Raw genomic sequence first — 23,635 nt, forward strand, 5'->3', positions numbered from 1 at the left:
ATTGTTATTGATATTTATTTCATTTTATTATCATTATATTACTATCATAGTTTATTAAGTTTAAGAAACACCTCATGCAAAGAAGACATATTATCCATGACGAAAATTCCTTTTCTCTATTTCATTAGAATTCCTCGAATTAACTACAGATTGGCTTTTTTATTTCTCGTATTCTGTAATTTAATCAGTCAACAGACTCTTGATATCTCTGCAGAATTTATTCTGGAGCTGTGAGCTGTAAGGGTACGTGCAGCGGGCAAAACAGATTACCGAAATACACGTACGAATAAATTGTCAAGTGCTCGTATACCGCGGGGACATTATGAAATAACGTTTTAATTTTTTACTGACAATTTGAATTTTTAAACGACGCTGCCAGCCTGGCGAATCTCTGTGTCCGCGAGGCTCGCATGAAACTCGTGCATGTACACGGGGGCAAATTAACAGAATGGGAATGGAATGTCAAATTCACGATAATGCAGTAAGTACATTGCGTGCACCACCCTCTCTCTCTCTCTCACACTCTCTCCCTCTCAGTCGGAAATTTTGCTCCTCGTTGCTAACTCCCCCGGCATAAAATGAATTTCAAACATCTCCGTGGTTTATATCACTCAACGATTTCCATGAGCTGCCCGTGTGGCCTGTATAGTATATACCAGTCGACGTTCAACGTGTACACGCACATTTATATTTGTCAGAGCATTTCGAAATGGACATCCACATCCCGGCCACGTTCATCGTGCCACGGGAATTCTAGCTACGATGCTCCGCTGCTGATTCGGAACCGTACCGTGTCCAAAATATCCGACCATCCGATGTAACGTTTCCATTTTTTTTTTATTCTTTTTTTTTTTTAGATAAAATATAAAGCTGTTCAAAGTAAGAGCGAAGGTATAAACTGTTAATGGAATACGTAGTTGCTCTTTCATCTCTTTGTATCTTTTATCCTCAATCGAAATTATTGAAAAACTCCCCCTCCGGCTGTGCCGACTGGTAGAAAACGATCACCGGATGTAACATATTTTTTCTTTAGAAGAGGCATGCAAGGTTGTTAAAAAAATGTGCAATGGCACGGCCCATATACTTTCCCTTTTCTTTCGCGTTTTTTTTTTCTTTCACTCAAAAATCTCTCTCCTGCTCTTTGCCGGGCTCCCCGGTTCCCCTTCTGTCCCTCTTGGTTTCTTCTTGGTAAATCCATCAATTTGAAATGCAGACAGGAAGCCGGCTTGACTGGCAGAAGGGCGAAAGGCGGGGGACGAGCGGCGGTAACCGGTGTAGCAGAAGAAAGGTAGGGAGAGACCGAGAGGGAAGGAGGAGGGTTAACGCGATGGTAGTAGCAGGTAGAGGAGTAAAAGAAGGGTAGGAGGGCAAGAGTACAGGCATCCGGGCAACCAGGCAGAGGCAAGTCTTCGCTATAGAATGCATTGAATCGCACCGAAATAAAAACAGCCTTTTGAATGTTTTATATACAAGACTGCACCCGACCACAGTCCCAACCGCCCCCCGTCCCACCCCTCCCCCTCTTTTTCTGCCGCCCACGTGCGCAATCCCCTTTGCGTTATCAAACTCCCCGACCTTATACCAACGAAGCTTCCGTCTATCTCGATCTCCGCTCGTTACCCTACTCTCTCTCTCTCTCTCTTTCTCACTCACACTTACTCTCGACCAACCCCTCCCTCTTGTATTTCTCTCTTCTCCTACTCCGTCGAACGTCGGCCACCGCGAGCCTCGCCCGCCGCCACCCACGGCGTGCCCTCTTTTCCATTCGTTCCTTTGCGTCGCCGTTCATTTTTTCCCGCGAATGCACGCTTTGCAACAGTGCATCGTGCCAGATCGAGCACACTTGTGCGTGCTTTTAGAGAAGCCGGGCCGGAGATGGAGGAAAAGGGAAAGGAGCGCGGACCGCTTGAAACGTTTACAGGCTCGCACCTTTCGTTTCGCGCCGCGATCGTCGCAACGGTTCTGAAAATTGATTGACAATGCGGTGAACGAGGATTCGCAGTGCTTTTTGTTCATCTCTCGACCGGAAATTTAGGGTTACAGATTTCCCCGTTGCATATTTCTACGTCGTACGGTTAAAAAGTTCCCTCCGACTCTGCCGCGCCTAAAAACGGCCTTGGTCTAGATCCGCGAAGCTGGAAAGTTGCGCGGATAAATATTGCTGCCTCTCGCACGGCCGCGCCGCGCCGTTTCACTTGGCTCTCTGTTGATTGCAAATGGTGTAACGATAATTATACGGGTACTGTAAACGTTTCGATGAGTTTCATTTAACATACGATTTTAACTGTAATTCACTTATTAATTTCTCTACTCACTAAAATTCGGGTATTATAATAAATATATCGTACATGTTTGGATACATTTTTGTCTAGATATCACTGGAATTGCTGTGAAAAATCCCGAAACGGAGAAATTCTCTTCCTATAGATTTCAAAGAATGACTGACGATAACTTATTCAGTGATATAAGTCAATAATTAGTCAGGCGGTGAATTTTAAATAATATTTTAAAAATTGATGTTATTTCAAGATTAAAATATTCTTAAATCATGTATTAAGAATTATTCAAAGTTACAAAATTCTGTCATTGCTGCATTTATATTTTTATATAAATGAAATCGAAATTCTGTCATTCGACATAAGAATTCAAGATCTAAAATTTCCAAAATTTCGTACAGTGTTTTATTAATGTAATATCTAGTAATTGTTAAAATTTTTTTTATGCAAGGGTTCATACAGCCTTAAACGTCACAAATGTTACAGGACCTTACATATAGGTTACACAGCAGTTTTTACCTATCTATCCTCGCGTTTTACTTTCCTTCTTATATTCATCGTTGCGTCACCCATGATCAAGGGAAGAACGTAAAACCGTTCGGTGAAACGCGAACAAAGCGAGCCGTCATCCGTTTCCGCGAGGGTTAATAATGGAATTATGAATCGCGTCGCGGCTAAACTTAATGCGATTTCCCTGTAAATCCCGCCGTAGGCAGCAGGGCCCGATCAATGCGAAGCGTTAGAAGACTCCGGCTATTATTTAACCAGGTTTCAATCCGGCGGGTATACATATATCGCGATTCCAGTTGCGTCGACTCGCCCCGGCTGATTATCCCCGGATAAATTAAAACCGCAAAGTCAACACGTGCCGGCAGTTAATCTTTAAGCGGGACGCAATTATGCCGCGGAACCGTCCGAGCCTCGTGAAACTTTGTATAGGCACTTCGACTTTAATGCCGATGGGCGGACCCACCCCGACTACCGCGAAAGCTTTCCTCACTGTAATTTTTAATATATCGTTCACTGTATATGACACGGTTTTTCTTTTCAACGATGATTATCTTCGACAGATTCTCAGAATTGATTTTCAATCATAATAAAATTATGGAATAATTAATATGTAACATTAATTTACGTAATTTTAAGTTTTTAACGATGATTTATTGATTCTTCGACAGATCGTCATAATTGATTTTCAATTATAATAAAATTATGGACTAATTAAAATGTAATATCAATTTACGTAATAATAATTATAATAATACTTTATTAAACGAGTGTGCATATAGAGAGAAAATGAATATAAATAAAATTGAACAATAATAAAATATTATAATAGATAATGACCAAAGGCATAAATCGTAAATTCTTGTAATAACTAAGTGCCTACATTAGGCTATTAATTAAGAAAAAGAAACTATCTATCGTCTTGAAAATGGAAAGGAAATGTAGGGGAAACGTAGCTGAGAACGAGACCTCGTATATTAAATTCCTCCCCGCTGTTTGTTCTGGTGGCACGACTCTGAAGAAACCGCTTGTTAACCGTTAAAATAAAACGAGCTAGCCGGTGCGGGAAATAAGATGCTATAAGGCTGGAGGTTTAACCCTTTCCACGTTCTCCGTTGAAGGAAGTACATGTGGAAATTACAGAAGCGAGAGGGTAAGTCGTTCGGTTGAATCCATAAAGTCTAAAAATAGGGCAGGCTTCTTTTTTTCTCCGCGGGCTCTGGAGGGTCCGTGACTTGTTCGCCCCGCGCAGATTTCACTATTAACATAGTAATTGGTTGAAAAATGTCACTGTTAAATACTGCCGATGCATATGTATGCACACGCACTGTTGCATATGATAATCAAGAGTTTTATAGAGCGCACGTACCCGTTTTACGTGAAGCCGAAGTACACACGTGCACGCGGCAGGTGTGTTCACAGTGGAGCTGTGACCGGCAGAAAGAAACCGTCTCTTGAAATAACAAGAGACAGCGTTCAATCTCGTAAAATTTTTCCACTCTAACGTGATATTATCGAGACACGGTATACAGGGGGAATAATTACTTTGAAACTGGCTCGCGTCGCGCGCGACTTAACTTCCGAGTAATTAATCGCGAAAAAGCCGGTCATTCGGATGTTCTATTAGAGAGCCGGCGAGTAAACAAAAAAAGAAATCTATTGAAAACGTTCCGCGCGACGACGCGTACTACCCCGAAGCAATTAGTGGTCGGCTCTAATGAGGTTCGCCAAGCGAGTCCTTTCTTTGAAGGTTAAAAAAAAAAAGGTGGTCGAAATCATGAAGGAGATGGCTACAGTGCAATTTTCGAAATGTAGAATAGATATTTTTTAATGTAGATTTATGACGTTTATCATGAAAGCAATAGGTTTCTATTCATGGTTTATACGTAAACATCGTCGTATTTATGCTTCAAGTGCATTACCTAAACGTGAACTTTGCATTGTTACAATAATGAATAAATTTCGTTTACACTTGTGGACAGAATTATAAAACATATAATTACAAAGTCGGAGTTTATAGTGGCAAAACATGAGATTCGAATTCAGCGACCTCGAGAAGTACCACTCATACACCAAATTTAGATCTTGTTTAATGTACTTTCATACTTTGGCACGCCATTTTGGTTCCTACACTTTGCTTTTTAGCAAATTTTTATGAAATTCGAACTCGGCGATCTGAAGAACGCTCATATATCAAATTTAGACGCGTGTTCTCCTGTATTCAGCCATTTTGGTACCGCTATTTAGTTTCTTGCGACTTCGATTCTCGATTTGAATAGATTAGGTTCGATTTCAACTTTTCTTTCGCATTCTACGATCTCGGGAACCCTGACATATCAATTTTCATGGAAATCGGAGGACGTCTTTATCGTATTTTATTATATTTTATTATACTTCTTATATTTAGCCTTGTCGCGATTCCAACCACACCTGCGACGACGTCAACTCCGAAGTATAGACCGAGCCGCGTCTGAAAGTACACCAAAGATTTAATTGAAGGATTACGTCGCGGCTCGGTTCCGTATTCCGCCGTAAGTGCGACTTTTATCTGGGAACCGGATCCGGGGCTCGAAGGCTCATCCCCGGAATTTCTCGGTGGCTGCTTTTCGGATTCCTGGCTCGTCGCGTGTTTACCGGGCCGTTGTTAGACAGACGGTGCACGGGAAAAGAGAACAGAAACTCGATAGATGAAGTACGCGAGGGATAGCCTTGGAGGACAGCGGCGCTACGTCTATGTGATCGGCGTCCGGAGGTTAAGGTGGCCCGGTAGCCTCTAAAGTACGGCCCGGCGGTGCCCGCCGGGGCGGAGGAACAGACACACCGTGGCAGTTAGAGGCACGTGAGCGGCATGCTAGATGCTCCCACATATTCTATCCAACCGAGAAACCTTCTTCCCTCGTTCTCTTCCTTGTAGCTTGTTCCTCGATCCCCGAGCTCGTTCCATCGGCCATCTCTCTCTCTCTCCCTTCGCTGCTCTCGTTTCAAAGCGTTAGTTGCTTCCGTGCCATCTCCTAACCAGACTCAATTCGACCCCTATATGTAGAACGTCCCGAGCCCCCCCTTCCTCCTCCCCTATGCTCACTTCTGCCTTATTCTCGTCGCACGGGAAACCATGCACGCTGCCACGTCGAGTTCACGTGTCCAAGCGAGGGAGAAGTCACGAGCACGAGCAGGCTTTAATTAAGCCGACACTGCAGGACACCTCGGACTATTCTATCGAACTCTGGTCGAGCCTCCCCTATCTGATTCGGTTCCGCTCGATCGATGGAAAACTATAAAGTCTCGATTTTCGCACGCAAGGAATTCACGGCTATGGAGATTTCGCATAGTGACAGTTGTTTGCTGCTTTTCTTATCCGTTCTTTCATATCTTTTTCAATCGTTGATACCTCATTGTAGACTTAATGGTTAACACGTTGTGTGCCACGTGTACCACGTGATACGTGCTACCATATTTATTTAATTAGATATATTTTGTAACAAGTTTAAGGCTGTAGCATCACGTGTGTCACGGATGATGCACAGGAATTCTATAAAAGCTAATTACTAGACTGCGAATTTTTATGCATTTGTGAAAAACATGAAACTACTGAATTTTGATCAATGAACTCAGTATATCAGATAAAAGTAAAGTGGGACCTAAGACATTTGATTCATAAATGAAAGGCATATCTAAGTTTCATTCCTTAATTCTGTATTTTATGTGAAAATTCAGAGTCTATTAATTACTTGTGGATTTATGGTGTAACGAAATATTGAGTTATAATATATGAATATGAATCTTTACTCGAGACGTCAAATAGTCTAAGTGAATAGTCGAGGGAAAACGGTTCGGCACGGAACGTGTTAAGTTTAAATTGGATTGATCGAATGAGGAATCGTAAATGGAATGCACGTTCTCCAGATTTGACAGCTTTGAGTTTCTTCTTGCAATTACACTTTCCTAAAATACTGGCAATTTATTCGTAATCGACATCCATCCTACATCAACCCGAGAGACTACGTCAATTGTAATTGTGGATCGGGATGCAACGGCCTCTGTTCGTTTCTGGCGAAGTCGTTTTCAACTCGTTGAACGACTCGCTTCACAATCCTCGTGGCTAGAGTAATTTTACCTGGGAGACGCTTCGCAAATGAAAATCCTTTATTTTTAGCAGGGTGTCGATAAAATTCACTCTGACAGAGGCGTTTTTCTCTAAACTATTTCTGACAAATGGGACAGATAGCTTTTGCATTTCAGATATAACTGGAAGTTTGTTAATGTTTAAATATCAGAAACCACGACTGGATCAGAGTAGAAATAAAAACGACGATTTTTGATTGAAACAAGTTGTAATTTAATTATCTGTCATTGTGAGTAATCGAGAAGTTCGATGTTGCATCGCGGAATCACGTCTATTTTGATTCATACGGAAAACTGAAGTGTTCGTTTTAGTTAGACGTCAGGGAAATATCGCTCGGACGTGAATGTCCGGGGGGAAGGAAGTTATCTCAGTATAATTTGTTTGAAATAGTGTTACTTTTGTCGAAGCTGGTTTATTTTTGGTTGTGGTAGTAATGCGAAAAACGTGATTACATTCGAACTGATGTAATCTGAATTATCTAACATAGAAATGATATAACGATATTCTATGGACGTTAAAATGAATTACTTCCCATTTTATGATAAGGAATATTAAATAAATGATGATTTAAATTGAAGAAGTTCTCACAACTGATCTGATTAACTTCATTTTGAATAGAGAACTCCTCTCATATGTATTCTTCAATTTTCTGGAAATATAAAATTCATTGACTGTAAATCATTTTATAGACTCCACAGTTCTCAGACTTCTCAATATCGATAAATATTTAAAAAATCGCTACAGTTCGGATGCAATAGACCCGACGCGTCCTCTTCGTCGCCGGAGGACCCAGTGACATAACAAAGTGGAATAACTACCCCACGGGACGGTCACAAGGGAGTCCGGACGCGAGCGTCGTCATCCCGAGTTTCCTTGGACGGGAAAATAAATTCGTGTCAAGACAAATAAGTGCACTCGTCGCCGTTCACCCCTGCCTATCCGTTTGTCCGCCTTCCTGCCTCGACGCTCCATTCCCCACGTTTTCGATCTCTATTTCTTCTATTCTCCGGTTCGGCTCTTTCTTACCCCGGAACCGGGCTCATCTCCTTTCTCTTTTTCCGGCCCGCCAGCGTCCCAGGAGGAAGGCAGAGCAGCTCCTACAGCCTCCCTCTCGCACCTTGGCGGCTTTCTCCTTCCTTCAACTTCTTTCGCGTCACCAACATCCCATCTCGAGCCTCCGACTCCCACCCGACCCCCCACGTTTTTCTCACCGCCGATTCCGACTTTCTTCCCACTAGGTTCCTCGTGATACGAGCTAAGCGATATGGGCCTTGAGTTTTTCCTTATCTTCTCCAGCGACGCTTTTTTCTGCGTCCTCGGGATCCCTCGCGCCCTACTTTCGCCAATATTTGCTCTCATCTTTCGGCTTATTGGGGACTGGGAGAGAGCGAGAGGCCAGAGCCGGCGAAGTCAGAATCCGTCCCGTCGGGTATTGGCTGTTCCAGCGGCGGTAGACGCTCTCCTGGAATCGGCGCTAAGCTAAGTTAGCCTGATTTGTGCAAACTCAAGTCGTTTCCCTCCTTGCCTCGGTTCACCTTACCTGCGCCCACCTCTCTCGCTCTTTCCAAAGCTCCCAGCCGTCGAACAGCCAACCCCTCCTTCTACTTTCACAAGCAGCTTGATCTTTGCTCTCGATCTTCCCGCTGCTCGGGATTTCGCATTCATCGACTATGGTTAATTACGATATTGCTCCCGAGATGCTGATAGCTTCGCTTCTCTCGCGTCTGCCACCCTCTCTCTGTTTCTACCTTCTCGTCTAACCTCCGTCCCCTCTTTCTCACCCCGCTTGGTCCTTGCACAGAATCTTTGCACTTCGTGTTTGCACGACCCTCGATCGAACAGCCACTCTCCCGTTTCTATAAACTTTCTACAATTTTTCTGGTAACACTCGTTTCCATACGCGTCTCTAGTTCGGGTGTCTATTTAGTCTAAGAGCTGGCTACATAAAAATGCAAGGTGCATGAAATATTTATAGCTAGAGAGGTTCCGTTAGAGCTCCCCAACACAGAGTGACCACTCAGTCTGCGCGTTTAGGAAGATTAAGGCCGAGGCGGACGATCAAAAATGACAAATTTTACAAAGAAGAAAATGATAGAACTCAGGGATAAAAAATATAGGAATGTTGAGTTGAAACACGGAGAATTATTGGCAGATTTCGTGGAAGAGAAAGGGTCCGCAAATTGCAACAAAGCAGCGTTTGAAAAAAAATGATAAGTTTCATGATTAAAAATTATTTGTAATAATGACTAAATTGTTAACAGAGATATAACATCTAAGGCTGACTCTGCCTATAGTTCTGTGTTAAGTTTAATGTAAATGGGTGAAAATATTGTACGTTCCGTTCGATATTTTTTATTTCCAGCTGCGTCACTTTGCTATTCAGCGTTCTCTGGTCTGTCGAAGATGCAGTTTGTCCGCTCGTACGAAATTCGATTCGAAACGTTCGGTCTCCGTTTTTGTTAATAGCCACCTACGTTCACTTCGACCGTGATACCCAGAAACGGGATCCTTTCGAACCGTACGCTCGCCGATGTCTGCTGAGTAAGACGGAACGGTGGCTCACCGATTTTCTTCCCTAACCAGTACGTACATAGTACATACGCCGAACTGAAAACGCGGGATCCAATCTTACTCTTCGACTCTGACCGCCCTCCTTTATTCCCCCGTTTCTTTCGCGGTAACGACCGCCACCATCGGCGGCGCTCCTTTTACCACAATCGGTGATACGTTTCAATAAAACCGAAAGTTGTGTTTTATAGCCTAGACGAGAAACAACGCAGTCAAGAGAATTAAAATAAAGCGTCGTCGTCGTCGTCGTCGTCGTCGTCGTCTCTGTCGTAACAGCGTTTGCATGTCTGTTCATCTCAATCGGTGGAAATATTTTCGTCTCTGGAAATTCGAACTTCCCAACCAGATGTTTGCTTAAAATACTCGGCGGGAAATATTGGGAAGAAAGTTATTCCGGTTTTCATAATGATATTACTTTTGATTAAATTTGGTAAAAAGGAGAAATGAAACGTGACTAATCTAATAATGAGATTAAGAGACACAAACTATTCTTGAAACATTAAATTATGGAAGAGGAAATCGATTTAAACGACCATTAATTGTTACACCAAAAACAGTTAAAACTGAAATTGATGGACACACATTTAACTATTTTAATTCTTTATCAAATGTTCATTGAAGATGTTATTCTGACGGCTAGGAAGATTAAAACTATAATTAGAATAACAAAGTAATTTTAAACATGTTTAAAAAAAGAATAATTATTTCAGACGGACGTGGCTTTCTACGAAATTTTAATGACACTATGACTTCTACACTTTTTTGTTAAATGCAAAATCTAATTCGTATGGATTTATTTTAGAATTTCGTTTATTCGAAAGCAAGCAAAAGAATATGTTGGTTTGCAAGGAAAATTATAGCCTGAACAGGAACGATCGAAAGGAATGTACGATGGGAAGTCGTCGAAGAGATTTCTACCCGTAGCTGGGGAGACATTACTCCTCATTTAGAGAAGAAAGTATTGCGATAGATTGAGAGACTCTGCATAGTTAAACCCTCGCCAGGAAGAGGGCCCAGTGGGTGGGCCGCGAAGAGGAAACGGCCGCCATTTCCTGGTGACACGAAGACTCTCCCNNNNGGTTCTGAACCATCAACCCCCGACGAGCACGATCTCGCTTATAGCGATTTGTTCTCTGAACATTTCCCTAAGACGGACGTGGCTGATTACACACGATTCTGCATGCTTAATTTTCTAATAATTTCATAAAATCTAATTAATCTAATAATTAAATCTGCAATACATAGAAAATCTCCGATATATAAAAGACTATTACATATACATGGAAAGAGTAGATCCATATTTGGCGCATTGAAGCAGCTCTACGATTTGCGTAAACAGTATTTCATTGTGCATGATTCATACGACGGGGCCGAAATAAAGGTGGAAGCGCGATTAAACGCGGGTAAATCTATACAATCCGGTTTATCTGTACATGAGCAATCTACGCGGGGATATGAAACGTTAATGAGTTGATTTGTACCGGGCTCTCAACACGTGTCTGAATTAATCGAGCCAGAACATCGGCTGGAATATAAATATACCGTTCGCATACCGATCCGAGGCAGTGGATGTACAATCAATGTTCCACGCGGCCATTGTGCGTGGAATAATGCATGCGAATGCTGATAGTTATACAACTATGACAGCTGACGGATAATATATAGACCGCCGGTTTTTATGCGAAATTTAAGTCCTCTGATATCAATTCAATCAATGCTAATTCTTGCAGATCAGATCCATTATTTCTATTTCACAGCTACCATCCTAAATGTATTATTCTGCAGAAAGATCTGCAGTCTAATAATTCGACTTCGGCTAATAATTAGACCCAGTCTGATAGTTTGACTCAGACTGGCAATTAGACGCAGCCTAAGAAGTAGGCTAACAACTAGACTCAGTCGAACAGTTCGACTTAGGCTAATAATTAAACTGTCAATTGTTAGTCAAAATAATTCTGACTAATAATTAGACTGGCAACTTTTAGTCAAAATAATTCTGACATCAACTTAGAAAATGAAATTCGGATACGAAATTCTTTTACTGCTTTTAAATTATATTTCCATAGGAAGACAATTTATATCGTCTTAATATATTGAGGCAGCTGATTTATGTACTTTGGTTAATAAATAAGGAACGAGCGTTAACTTTTATCTCATGAAACTGCGAAATTTTCGCTAAATCTCTTAAAACAGAAACCTCATTAATGTAACGGCTTTGATTTTCGTACTGGACCAAGCAAAAGCGTTGGTCTGAGTAAGAATTCAGTGACAGAGCAGTGGCATAAATCCGGCGCAGTGACAGTAAGACGGGAATTGTTACTCGGCCCATCGGGCGGCGAAATGAAAGCATAACAAGTGACACGCAATTCCGATTGGGGCGAGTTTGGAAATCGGTGGCCACGGAACAACCGTTCCGGGCCGGCCCGGCGAGGCGGTGGCCGAAGGTAAAGCACGGTGAAAATAAATTATGCACGCACTTCGCGTACGAATGCGCACGGTCGGTTGGCCCGACGCTTTTCACGGGAAACGGCTTAACCGAGGGGAAAGGGTGGAACGGTGTTGCCCAAAGGGAGGGTGAGAAGCGCGAGGGAATTAGAAAGAGAGGCTAACCACGTTGGCGGACAGGGCGAGAAAGCGAGAGGGAGGGAACGGCGGGCCGGGGGGTGGAAGAGGCGAACGTGGGAGGATGGGCGGTTCGCGCCGGCATGGAATGGGCGGTAGCAGAGGACTGCAGGAAACTGAAACGTGGCCAAATCGAAATTAACTCGCGCGTAACAAAGCCACGACTGAAATATTAATTATCTGAAAATTAGTTGGATATGGGTCACCAGACGGTGAGTTATGCGGCTTGCACGCGCGGCCGTGTACCCGCCGTAAATACGTAAAACTGCGGAATATCCCGTGTGCCATCGTCCTCGCTTTTTTACTCTCCCTCTCTGTTCTCTTTTTTCCCCTCTGTTCGGTGGAAACCCGTCCCGCCCATCTCCGTTGCGCGGCTGGTGACTTTTGTGCCTCCCCGTCGAAAATGCATCCGTCGCGTAGCCGCGATATAAACTTTCTCGCGCGAATAACATTTGCCACCGATGGTCGCATCTGTACACCTCGAACCCCGCCGACCCGTCCCCGGCGCCTCCGCCGCTGTGGGTGCATGCGCCCTATTCTCCAACCAGCCCGCTAACTTTATCAAAGTCGCTTCCAGGTAGCCTGGCGTTATACACGAACGCGCCCCCGTTTGTCCGCAACGATTCAATCTGTCCGATGGATTTTACCGTAGCGAAGAAAAATACTAGCCGGTCCGGTTGAATTACGATCTTCGTTTTCCGGGGTGCCTGCTGCATCGTTTCGGGCTCACGCAACACGCCTGACCCCCGCACGAAGGTGGACTCGTTTCGGAAGAACGCGTTCCCCATGTTACCGAGATTAACTCGTCACTGTCTGGCCGCGTAATACACGTACCCCGGGTGCCAGTTACCGCGATGCTATTTTTTCCCGCGCCGCGCTACGCCGAGCCATTCTGAATCTTGCATGGCGACGAGTGATTGATGCCGTTCAAGCACCCGCTGCTGCTGCGCTACCGCCACTGCTGCTGCTGTTGCTGCTGCTGCTGCTGCTGCTGCTGGAGTACCTCCACCGACTCGTCCGCGAATGACGTAGCTGACACGAATCAATCACGTACCGTAGGCATTTTTAGGACTCTTTGCAAATTATGCGCCCCGGGAATTAATCAATCAAGTAATTCGATTTACTGTTCTATAGGAATTCGGATATGTAGGTCTATTGTATGTAGAATGATCAAATTCAATTGTTTTCAGTTCTCAGCGCTTCGTACTCAGTACTCAATTCCCAGCTATCAGTACTTAACACTCAATTTTTAGTATTCCACTCCCAGTTCTCAATTCCTAGTTTTCAGTACTCAATTCTCAGTTCTGATAACAGTACACAATTCTCAGCATTTAATTCTGACAATGAGTACTCATTGTTAAGGACTTAAATTTTCATTGCCAGTTCTCAGTTCTCAGCACTCAATTCTTAGCTCTCAGTACTCAATTCTTAATTCTCAATTCTTAATTCTCAATTCTCACAACAGTATGCCATTCTCAGCATTTGATTCTGAGTACTCACTGTTAATACTCAGGGCTTAATTCTCAGTTCTCAGTTCTGAACTGGTTATCGTATTTAATTTACTCCTAATAAAAATGCATCCCACGACATCTACTTAGATTATTATTTCTATTAATTCTTATATTCGTGAAACAATTTTATTTACTTGAAGTGTCTTGACAAAGTATAAACCATACCATTCCTTGCTCATACGAAATGAACACGATTCGTAACATGTAATTCTCGCATGACCGAGCACTGTCAAGGCTCGTTTCTGCGCGAGACCTACGCGAACCCAGTAATGTACGCTTGCCGTGAAAGTAAACTCCCGGTAAAGCTGGTCAACAACGCGTCGTTTTGCTCCGAGGATGTAAATGGGGTCAACAATATTTAGAGACATTTACAATTAGACGATTCAAAAGAGCGTCGAGGAAGCTGGGCCACGCGTCTACGCGTCGGGGCGGTTCTGAGCTCTGAAGTCGTACACACATCGTCTATACACACATATAAATGTTCCGAACCTTAAGTATACATTGAAGAGGGTGGGAGCTGGTTCGGTGTGTACTCAGGGTCCTAACAAGGGGCGGCGCACGTTACAACCACACAATCACGGCCTCTGCTAATGGAAATAACACACACCTGACTTGCGCTAACTAACATTTAGTTCGAACATGGCGTACAGGTTCTGTTTGTTTGATTGTTTGCCAAAAGCCCGCAAATATTGGTTGATCCATTTACTATGCACGTTGCGCTCATCCCTCGTGGACGCGCGCGCGCGCGCGCGCGCGATGGCTTCCCGCCGCGCGGCGTCGGTAGTTTAAAAAATATTTGAGTTTCATTATTGCATTGTTCCCGGATTAGTAAACGATGAATTCGTTCCCGTCCGATGGCTGACCGGAAAATCGACCCGCTTTTCGCGAGGTAACCTCCGCAGGGAAAACGGTCCAAAAAAAAAAAAAGAACAGAAACTCGCTGCTACCAACCATTCGGGGAAGATCGAATATATGAAAATCAAGTGACCGGAACGCATCGAACGAGACGGTGTTTATCCGCATCCCGTTGAAAGGCTCCCGTCGGGTTTTCGCTTTAAACCGGGAAATACGGTGTTATTTGCCGGAAGTTATTGCTCCGCGGGAAATTTACCGGGAATCCGTGCGACCGCGACTTCTGCGCGGACAATGTAATAAAGAGTCAAATTACACAAACGAGGATTTATGAAACGGCCACGCGAGTACGACCGGTGCGTCCAATGCGTCGCGTCGCCTGATGGCCTGTACGCCCTGTCCTACCTACCCCGCTCGTCCCTTCGTCCGACGCCGAGCCCTTCCCAGAGCAAATGACTCAAAATTAAATTTTATTTTTTCCCTTACATTTCCCAACTGCGGTTCAAGCACCGTGCGCCGTTTAAATAATTAACGACGTGGCGTAAAAACAAACGGACGGACTAATTCAAGATTCAGCAGAAAAAACTGACATCATTTCAATTATAGTCTGTTTCAGTTAGAACGTAATTTCAAAGTGCAGTCTATTCATATTAGAATATCTTGAATTCCCACTGACAATTCGACAAGGTAGTTTGATTTATCTTTTCTTTGTATCAAATCTTGTAGGATATTCTATACAACAGACTGCTGTATATTTATGAAGCTATGAGGCAACGTGAAGCATTTTTTGACACTCTTTCTTCGACCGCGTTAGCTGTCACCCGATCTAACTTTCCTTTGTTGCCGCAATCAACGTCCACGCGGTCGTGCTGATGGCTCGGTCTATCGACAGTCTTGACGTCGCTGATAGAAACGCGGGCAACCCGCTCTCGAGTCAATGTGTGTGTGTCTGTATGTGTGTATGGGTGTGTATGTATATATGTACTTTGCGATGAAATTCGAACTGCCATTTCGAAAAGTTTAACAAGTTCCTCGACGGGTTTATGAGACTTCCCGCGAGTGATCTGATTAGAACGTGCACTCCCGATGTCGGTTCGCTAGTCCAACGCTAAGTAGTTCCCTAGTGTAACAATTAGTTGATCAGGACAATTAATAAGCGAACCTCACGTTTCTTCACGTGGCCAATTTTGGCTCCAATCGAACTCATTGTCAGTTATTCGTAGCAGGTGTCAGATATAATTGGCTAGTTTAAGAATACTTGTCCATATAATTAAATTAAAAAGTGAAATAAATAATTGGCCAGTTTTTAAAAATACTGGCAGAAAGGTCGATGTTCTGCTAAAGAAAAAGAACTAAATATGATGTACATACACGATTCCAAGTATCTACAAAAATCGAGTAGTATCCAAGTAGATGGTGAAATATTTAGGCGAATATCACAGGTCGAAGACTGAGGCTAAATACGGGAACACATGAGTTACGGTTTATTTTCCCAAATACAGTTCTTGCCTATCTGTTACTCTTTAACTTCCTCGAAGCTCCACCGTTTTGCCTCCGATTTATAGATCTAGAGTGGCTGGGTTTGTTACGAGGTTAGCCATGCTCGAATTATCAAGTCGGCTTAAGCAGATTAAACCAGTCGCCCGTCAAGCTTTACCGGCTACACGAAACCTCTTTACCCGGGGAAAGTATTTTCAAATAGCATCCGGAGAAAAAGCGACTCCGCGAACCAGGATGAACAGAGAGGACCAGCATCGGCGGGGAAAAGAAAAGAACTAGAGTATCTTCATTCTACTACTCTTTCCCTACTCCCCATAATATCCTCCTTTGAACTCGTGATGAAAAACTAGAGAGGCTAAAAAGCAACCATACCGCGGCGCGCGCCGCGCCGTTTCCCTTTGACCGGGGCAAAGTAGACTCTGACACAGACTTACAAAAAAGACGCTCGGGACGAACGAAAACTGATCTTCTGCAGATCCTACCTACCCGTCTGCATCGCTCTCCTATCCTCGTGTTTTCCTCCACCGATATCTTCATAAACTCACGAGACACACCAATATGTATATACAGAGTCTTTTGGTGGGAACTGTTGTAAATATAGCAATAAAAGTTTCGTCTCAATAGAAGGGATGTGAATCGATGATATAGATCGCTAATTAATCGTCTAATTACGTGACACCTGTGAGCGAGAACGGCGAATAGCATTTCATAATTTCATTTCAAACGCTGCCTAATCACTTATATCAACAGGAACGATTTTAAGAAATAGAAAAATTCTAGAAGCCAAACTGAGGCGGAGGTCAAGAATTAAACAATTGCGTCCGAAGCATTTTGTTAGTTAGGAACGATAAAAACTACCAATTGTCAATATTTCTCACAACAATTACCGATACATTAGACGTTTTGCTATTTCATAAAGTTAGCCTAATTTGAAAAGAGAATACGTCCAGAATATCGTTACGCCTCTGATTCTCGTCATGAATACGAGGCTGCAATTCCTGTCACGATTCCTCTCCCCGGCCCCCTCCTCCCCCACCCGGTCTGTCCGCTCAGGGCTATATTTGATATGTGCTCGGTAGGAAAATAAGAATTTCAATGAAATAGAGGTAGACCTCGGTGGGAGTAGTCCGTTCGTTATGCAGCAGGTTTAAGTCCAGGGTATGACAAAAAGAACTAGAGATCAGCAGCGTGGATAAAGATAGTTAAACAGGTTTTACTGACAATGGATCCGGCGTAACTAGGTCAGGGAATAATAGTAAGGTGGAGTAATGGTCTTGTTGAGTGAAACTGCAGGATGTAAGCGTGCATTTCCGTCTGCGAGAATAGTTCGGTCTCTTCCTCGTTCCAATCGCGTTTCAATACACACACCGCGGGAACAGCAGATCGTGTGTACTTCACGTTTTATCAATCAATGGGAATTTTGAAAAGTCGACCAGCCAATTCTCCAACGAACTTTGAAAATATTATTTGTTTATATATTATATTAAATTCCCTAGCATCACTTCTACGATAGTTCAGTGCCACAAATACTAGTACAACGACACATGTATTAGTCATGACAGGCGAAACGGAATGAACTCCACAGAAACTATTTTAATAATATTTCAAACAATAATCAAGACGGATAAAATTGTACATTCAGTCTCCCTTATCTCTTTACCCTTTTTCGAAAAATTTCAGTCCATTTTGACGTTTATCCAACGACTGCAATGTTTCCGTAATTCTTACCAAACTTCCTAACGACGTTCAAATTTCATTCTACAGTAATCCCTAGTCCGTGCATTATAAATCATAGTAACTGAGCATTTATCGGTCCGCCGGTTCTGCAGTTGGGTTCGGTTGCCAGTTACACCCGTTGAACGGTGGTTTTAATCGACGAACTAAGAACGAGGGACTAACGTGGGAGGAATCGGGCCGAGAATCGTGGCCCCGTTAACAATAATAATCCGAGCACTTTGCTTCCTTTTATTATTCCCCGGGATAGATAAACGGCGCGGAGCTTCGTGTCTCCTGGAATAACCGGCCGCGATACTGCGGCATGAAATTGGACGACGCTGTCACAAGAATCGCATTAGTCGCCGGGCGTAGCGTGCCGGGAAGTGCGCACACAAGCTAATTACAGGACGACACGAAATGCCTCTAATTACTTTTATTCCAATTCCAACGAAATTCGTTCGAGCGGGAATCCCAGCGGACCGTGTACATTATATACATACATAATACATATAAATATACATATATATCCCCAGGTGTGGAAATAGTCGCGGACATGTATGTACATATATGTCGATGTATGCGCGACTTTCTATGATGATGGGTTAGTCATCCCTGGAGCGAAACGCCGATGTAAATGCGGCCCCTCGCACGTGTTTGCACGTTCGCGTCTATCCAGCAAGCTACTCCCGGTAGTCGCTATTAAAATCCGTGATCGAGGATAATCCGCAAATTGACCGAAATCTCGATGACAAAGCGTGGCTCGAGCCTCGCTCAGCAGTTTCCGACGATCCCGCGACATGTACTATGTACACGGCACTATGAATCGACTCATTTTTGATCGCGTTAATTCACCCTAAGGTGAGAATATCAGGAAATAGTATTGAATCAATGCCTTGATTTTTCAATGTCGGATCTCGTTTTGGGCAGTCATAAAAAATTCGTTATGTAGAGAAGAAAAGACACCCTGAGTTGCGAAGAATTTAGTAGATTAGTAGGTTTAAGTGTGGAAGAAATAAAAAAGGAGGGGAGGCTAGTATAATGTGTGTTCTGAGAGGGCAGGAGAATTTCGAAGTGATACAGAATGGAAGGGGCTTACAAAGTTCATTTCATAAATCAATAAATCTAACGATTTGAAAGTTTAATTGTAAGAAAGAAACTGCATATTCTTAGGCCAACAGGATGGCTCATAAGAATACACACATTCATAGAAAACCTATTAGTATTTAATCAAGTATAGATCTTCGAATCTCAAAGGAAATTAACAAATTCGAAAATGGGTAAAGATTCATTGTCCCAAGCTGTCGACATTATAGTGACTGAATTAATAGTCTCGCTTCTAACAAAGATGAAAAAGCATGAAGTGTGCAAGGAGATTAATGAAATTTCTTGTTATCTGATGCCATTTAAGTGAAGCTCACCGTATGCCATCAATACCGATGGGTAGTCGCCTGTGGTTATTTGCGGGCCAAAATACAATGAGTTAGGCTAGGTTCACGCATCCAAATGGACGCCGGGTTGTTTTTCTCTTTTCACCGTTTAACGTCACGCTTAAAAGCGAACGCGCTGTGTTTTTAAGCATAAATTAATAATGACAAAGCTAGCGGCAGGCAACGGCTACGGGGCGGCAGCGGTGGCGACGCTTTGCTCGGGAATAATTGATAATTTCGTGTCGCGCTTGTATCGCTTTATGCGTCCGCCGCGCGGATTCTTTTCTCTTCGATATTAAGCGAGATATAATTATAGCTCGACCGGTGGGTATTTTAAGCCCCCTTTGTCTGTTATTTAAATTATACCTCCGTTGGAAGGCAACGGTTTTTACGACGTTTAATATTGTATATAAACGGTCGCTCGGCGTTGGAACAATTTTCTGATTGCGAATTCGCGATATTAATTGTTCGTTTTTACTCGTTGTTACCCGTAATGTAAACATTGTTACGTTCAACGGAGGAAGACGCGAGAGCTTCCTGGCCTCTGTTGCGCCTTAATAAGCCTGCTACTACGACCGATTGTTATTTCTGAACGTCGGCCATAGGAAATTATTCGGCAAATGAGACTAAAGCGAGCAAATTTCTAGTTGCTGAGAATGACATCGAAATCAATTGTTGAATCACGAACTGGCGCATCATTATTAACGCAATTAACTAGATCACGAATCAACGTATCATTATTGACATAGTTAACTCAGTGACGAATATCCTGAATCTATCTAATGAAAATGGACCTCGATTGCTCATATCAACTAGCTATGAGGATAATCAAAATTACCCAAACGAGCATATTTCGAAAATGCTTGCAAGCACAATGCTGGGTTTGGTTTGTCAATATATAGGGACTTAAAGACATACAATTCTGCGGAAGTCGTACCGTTTAATCAAATCCTGGAACAACGTAAGAGTCATTCGATTTCAAACCTGAAGTTCAACAATTTGAAACTTTCGTTACCTATTAAAGCTCTTACTTTAAAGCTTTAACTGACTGCGAGTAAGAGGGGGTAAACAATGTATTCTACATGGCAGGTCGAACAGCGAAATAAACTCGTAAATCAGTTTCCAATCCGGTATCACAAATTCAACACCGGGCATTGACGTTAATAACATTGAAATGATACCCAGCGTGGCTCGGATCCAACCGTTCCCAATGCGGAAGCATAAAGGCGAGCCGAACGTACGAGAGGACGTTTGATGTTAATTGCACGGGTCCGATGGACGATGAAGAGGCTTCTTCTTTCTTAGTATCATCGACAAAGACCGGTTAATCCGTTCCGCGCTATCGGCTGAGTCGCCCGCGCGACGGATGACAATGGAGGTGGACAACAATGGTGGAGGAGGAAGAACTCGGCTGAAGAAGACGAGTGGAGGAAGCTGGGCTCGAAATACTAGGGGAAAGTGAAAAAAAAATGAGAGAGAAAGAAGACTGGGGTAGGTGCGAAGGAAAATGAGGAAGGCAGAAGGCGTAGGGCTTACGCCGTAGGGTGACTGCGAGGACGTCTAGGGAAAAGAAGGTCGAATGCGATCCGGTAAAGGAAAATCGTGTAACTAGAGTCGAAAGGTCCTAGCTTCTACCACTATCAGCTGTGTTGTTTCTCCTCTGCTCCTCAGAGCATTGACATAGTATAGAACACATCAAGGTGTATCATTGCTCTAGGGAACCAAACCAACTGGCTGGTAGTGGGGGAATGTAGGGACTTTAGGGATATTCCCCGGCAACTCTGCGTGTAACCTGCGGAACAAACCCTGTTGTTACCGCAATTTAACGGGTTGAACTGATTCGACGCGATGGGGCCGTCGTGCCTTCGGCGAAGAAAAGCTGAAGGAATGGGTAGTCGCCTGTGGTTATTTGCGGGCCAAAATACAATGAGTTAGGCTAGGTTCACGCATCCAAATGGACGCCGGGTTGTTTTTCTCTTTTCACCGTTTAACGTCACGCTTAAAAGCGAACGCGCTGTGTTTTTAAGCATAAATTAATAATGACAAAGCTAGCGGCAGGCAACGGCTACGGGGCGGCAGCGGTGGCGACGCTTTGCTCGGGAATAATTGATAATTTCGTGTCGCGCTTGTATCGCTTTATGCGTCCGCCGCGCGGATTCTTTTCTCTTCGATATTAAGCGAGATATAATTATAGCTCGACCGGTGGGTATTTTAAGCCCCCTTTGTCTGTTATTTAAATTATACCTCCGTTGGAAGGCAACGGTTTTTACGACGTTTAATATTGTATATAAACGGTCGCTCGGCGTTGGAACAATTTTCTGATTGCGAATTCGCGATATTAATTGTTCGTTTTTACTCGTTGTTACCCGTAATGTAAACATTGTTACGTTCAACGGAGGAAGACGCGAGAGCTTCCTGGCCTCTGTTGCGCCTTAATAAGCCTGCTACTACGACCGATTGTTATTTCTGAACGTCGGCCATAGGAAATTATTCGGCAAATGAGACTAAAGCGAGCAAATTTCTAGTTGCTGAGAATGACATCGAAATCAATTGTTGAATCACGAACTGGCGCATCATTATTAACGCAATTAACTAGATCACGAATCAACGTATCATTATTGACATAGTTAACTCAGTGACGAATATCCTGAATCTATCTAATGAAAATGGACCTCGATTGCTCATATCAACTAGCTATGAGGATAATCAAAATTACCCAAACGAGCATATTTCGAAAATGCTTGCAAGCACAATGCTGGGTTTGGTTTGTCAATATATAGGGACTTAAAGACATACAATTCTGCGGAAGTCGTACCGACTTCTTTCTTAGTATCATCGACAAAGACCGGTTAATCCGTTCCGCGCTATCGGCTGAGTCGCCCGCGCGACGGATGACAATGGAGGTGGACAACAATGGTGGAGGAGGAAGAACTCGGCTGAAGAAGACGAGTGGAGGAAGCTGGGCTCGAAATACTAGGGGAAAGTGAAAAAAAAATGAGAGAGAAAGAAGACTGGGGTAGGTGCGAAGGAAAATGAGGAAGGCAGAAGGCGTAGGGCTTACGCCGTAGGGTGACTGCGAGGACGTCTAGGGAAAAGAAGGTCGAATGCGATCCGGTAAAGGAAAATCGTGTAACTAGAGTCGAAAGGTCCTAGCTTCTACCACTATCAGCTGTGTTGTTTCTCCTCTGCTCCTCAGAGCATTGACATAGTATAGAACACATCAAGGTGTATCATTGCTCTAGGGAACCAAACCAACTGGCTGGTAGTGGGGGAATGTAGGGACTTTAGGGATATTCCCCGGCAACTCTGCGTGTAACCTGCGGAACAAACCCTGTTGTTACCGCAATTTAACGGGTTGAACTGATTCGACGCGATGGGGCCGTCGTGCCTTCGGCGAAGAAAAGCTGAAGGGTGGATAAAAGAAAGGAGAGTAGCGACAATGGACTGAAAAGTCAAATCACGAGTGACTCATAGTATCTCCATTTGCCCCTCTTCTTATTTGTATTATCTTATAATTTCTTAAAGTTCGTGTCGGAGGATTTTAGGCTACTATAATTCTTAGCCCATGGATAGTCTTTTTGGCAACCGAAGTTAAATATTTTCCCTGATCGACGCCAGTTTCTAGAGCATGTCTCGAGCGACGATCGCAGAGAGCTATTCGCCAAAAGTACTCGAAACACGACACTTGTTAACATCTGGCAGTAAACTTGTTATCTCATGGCCATTCTTATCGCGCGGCCACGGTAATACTTCCACGTTTCCCTCACCGCCTTCTTCCCGGCCTTCCCTCACCCTGTCTCTTTTCCCCTCTCTCTCTCTTTCTCTCTCTCGGCACGGTATACATTTTACAACGTTCCATTAACGGCATAGTCGCGTTAAAGTACACTCTTCTTCCATTTTTCTCCCCGTCCGCCGAGCTGCCGTTCTTGTTTTTCCCCGTTTCCGTTCCGCGGTTCTCAAGAGAAATCTCATTTCCCCGGGCCGGCGACGTAACCGACCCGCATTTTCACCTTTAACGAGCGCCACGAAGAATAACGTAACGCGCTAAATTAACAATTAAGACCTAAACGGCTGGTAATTAAGCGACAGCCGCTGAATCCGAAGAGAAACGGCTAACCCCGTGGAAACGAATCTGCAAGATGCAGTGGCCCATAAGACCGGCGGGCCGAGGTGAAGAAAGGATCTACGCTGTGAAACGAACGGGGATAAAAAAAAATGACTGAAGAGCTGGTTACGAAGAAAAAAAGAGACTGAGTGTGTCTAACATAATAAAGTTCTGCTTAATTCATGCGAGTACATTGTTAATATTGCATGAGACATAACGTCTCTGCTAAAGGTTTAAGACAAAAGCTGTGTCAAATATTTGAAGCAATGAGCTTTTAGAAAAAATGATAATTAGAGGAGTAAGGTTTATAAAATTACTCGGCCTGTTTTTCTCGGTCATAATTTCTAATATTCTAATACACAGTTTTGGCATTTTTTTATTGGACTGTACGTGACTTGCAACTGTCTACATTGTCTACATGTCCTATA

At 43.4% G+C, this 23,635-nt stretch overlaps 1 protein-coding gene across 1 annotated transcript in view; it reads right to left on the minus strand.

The window, feature by feature from the left end:
* LOC113464094 (nucleolysin TIA-1-like) overlaps nucleotides 1–23,635 on the minus strand; it is a 134,248-nt gene that overhangs the window by 71,397 nt on the left and 39,216 nt on the right. The window lies entirely within an intron of this gene.

Source organism: Ceratina calcarata, unplaced genomic scaffold (assembly GCF_001652005.2).
Source record: "Ceratina calcarata isolate Rehan_Ccalc_2016 unplaced genomic scaffold, ASM165200v1 scaffold255.2, whole genome shotgun sequence".
NCBI lineage: Eukaryota > Metazoa > Arthropoda > Insecta > Hymenoptera > Apidae > Ceratina > Ceratina calcarata.